Here is a 2,600-nt window from a genome sequence, read left to right on the forward strand (position 1 = left end):
TTATATAATAACCTAAGCAAAATGCTTAGAAAACATTTGGCATTAGAAATGCATAATGAATGCAGTGTATTTTTAAAAATTATTTTTATTTAATTATTTTTTTAGGCAAGGCAACCCTTGGTTGATCTCACAGATTGCAAGGACCTTGTTAGCTTATAATACCTTATTTTTATTTTTATTATTTTTTACGCCTACAGCACCTGGTCTTCCTAGATGGTCTCCCACCCAGGTACTAACTAGGCCTGACCCTGCTTAGCTTCTGAGATCAGATGGGATCCGGCTTGTTCAAAGTGGCATGGCTGTAGACATGAACGTAGTTTAAAAAGTGTGTAATTACTTGTTCAATTTCTGACTGTAGGAAGCAGTCATCCAGTCTCAGGATTTGTGTTCCCCATTCCATAGAGGGACTCTAGGGCCATTTCTCAATAGAGCGACCCATATTTCCCAATTTAGTGGACATATATTAGGTTCAGGTGGCTTCTACATGCAAAATTTTGTTTTTATTTTCAGCAATTTCTGATGGAAAGCTCCAGAGAGGGAACTCCTTCTAAGGTAGATTCCATGGGCACAGAGGTTTTCCATCCCAGTTAAGACTCATGATTCATCCAGCCATAATTCCGTTGCTCCTAGCAGCCTTTGAGGCCTGGTGGTCCTTTCTGCTTTCTTGGATGGCTCTGACCCATATAAATAGGGAAGAAGGCTGGCTCTTTCCTCTTCTCTTACTTTAAAAACAAAAAGTAACTATTGTATGAAAACTCACTTATGAAAAAAAGAAACTTCTTTATCTTGTTCTTACTTATACTGGAAGCCTAGTTTAATACTCATTCACATCAAAATACTGATTGGTTATAGACAGCTGAGCAAAGAAAATCCCATTAAGCGCTGGTTTTCTTTTAATCAATTAGTATTATACAGCACAATGCTAAAAAAAAATAGGCTAGACAGTGATTGTACTAGTTCTATTACTGTTGTTAAGCCATCTCATCTGCTCAATTGAATGCAAAGAAATAAAGCGTGATACGAAGGAAAATAAGTTCTCAAATATCACTACTAATCAGAAGGATAGAGATCTGCCTTATGCTGAAGGGCCTACAAAGCACTCAGTGGCTCATGGATCTTTTGTAGTATTTTGGTTCTGTTCTGTGGAACTCGATTTTATCCATATCTGTTGACTGAGCTGAACTTCATGGGAGCTGTGCCATATCGAACCATTCTGTTGGCCATCATAGATCCATTAAATAAAATTATAACCAAAACCCAAATATAATCATTCACCATCCATAATGTATATTATACCATTCTTCATTATAAATTGGAAAAAATGACCCCCTTTTAAAATACATAACAAAAATTAATAAATTGTTTTCCTTATTATGGTGAAATGAAAATAACGTACAGATTATAGTCAGATTACAGGTTATAAAACATTTATACCACCTGTCTCAATTCTTTAAACAATGAAGCAATGCCCCCATTCTGGACATATGATCTATGTCTGATTATTGCTTTCTTTTTTTTGATGTCAGCAGTTGTTAAAACTTAATGCCTAGGTCCATTTATTTACTGGGAGTTGCAAGATAATGATATTATTTCTTTATATTATTTCAAATTATTTCTTTTTTCTTATTTATTAGTTGGAATACATTTATAAAGAGATGCTTCCTCTCATCTACTATTTGGTGACTCAGTGGTACAGTTCATACAGGAAAGGCAAGATAAAGGCTCAATTCTTTCTCCTTATTTATAGTTTTCAAGATAATGAATTGGTTCTCTATCACCTTCCAAAGTTGACTAATTAGTTGCTTATATATCATATGAATTCTAGAATCTAAACATATTTTTGAGTTCTAATCAATCACTATTATTTTTTAGAAGCTCAAACCATCATATTTTTGGTCTGTGGTTAGCCTCCTGAGTGCTTGTGCTTCCTTGCTATCTGGTATAGTAAAACGTGCCTTCCCTAGACCTGGAATCATCCATTTTCTCAAAAGCCTTTGTTTCTTTGAGTGAAAAACGGTATTTCAATTACACAATCTGAGGGCTATAGAAACTTATTGCTACTGGGTTGGTGATTGTTTCTAGCCTTCTTTAGTGCACAGAGCTAGGAAATATATATGCATGTGTGTATATGTATATCAGTACAACATACACATATGTGAAATGCTCACACTGATACTTTCAACTCATATGCAGGACTATAGGGTTTTAAATTTAACCTCTTCTATAGTAACCTGTATTTCTTTTTCCACAGTGAGAATCTTGGTTCTCAAGACCATTCTGATAGAATTAGAATATTCTATAATTACTCATTTACTCTTTCTTTTACAATATACAGTATTAGAATACTACTACTACTACTGTACCATCATCAATATAAACACAGATTTGTTAAATTTTTTTTTTTTTTTTGGTATATGTGCTCTCAATTCTATAATTTCTTGAGACTGTATTCTATCTATACTGTTTGGGCATATTGTCCTTACGTATGATACTTTTTCTTCTTTAGTTCTTAGTCTTACTTCTGTAAGTACTATGTGTTTAATGCTCACATCAGTCACACCGCTAGTCATTTTGGTTGTCTCAAGCTTGTTTTCAAGTAA

General features: G+C 34.0%; 1 protein-coding gene and 1 pseudogene across 1 annotated transcript in view; both read right to left on the minus strand.

Annotated features, from left to right (window-relative positions):
• The window catches only part of ALK (ALK receptor tyrosine kinase), a 653,478-nt gene that overhangs the window by 53,521 nt on the left and 597,357 nt on the right, over positions 1 to 2,600 (minus strand). The gene's annotated exons all lie outside the window — the stretch shown is intronic.
• Positions 189 to 307, minus strand: LOC111746061 (annotated as a pseudogene).

Source organism: Pteropus vampyrus, unplaced genomic scaffold, assembly GCF_000151845.1.
Source record: "Pteropus vampyrus isolate Shadow unplaced genomic scaffold, Pvam_2.0 Scaffold173, whole genome shotgun sequence".
NCBI lineage: Eukaryota > Metazoa > Chordata > Mammalia > Chiroptera > Pteropodidae > Pteropus > Pteropus vampyrus.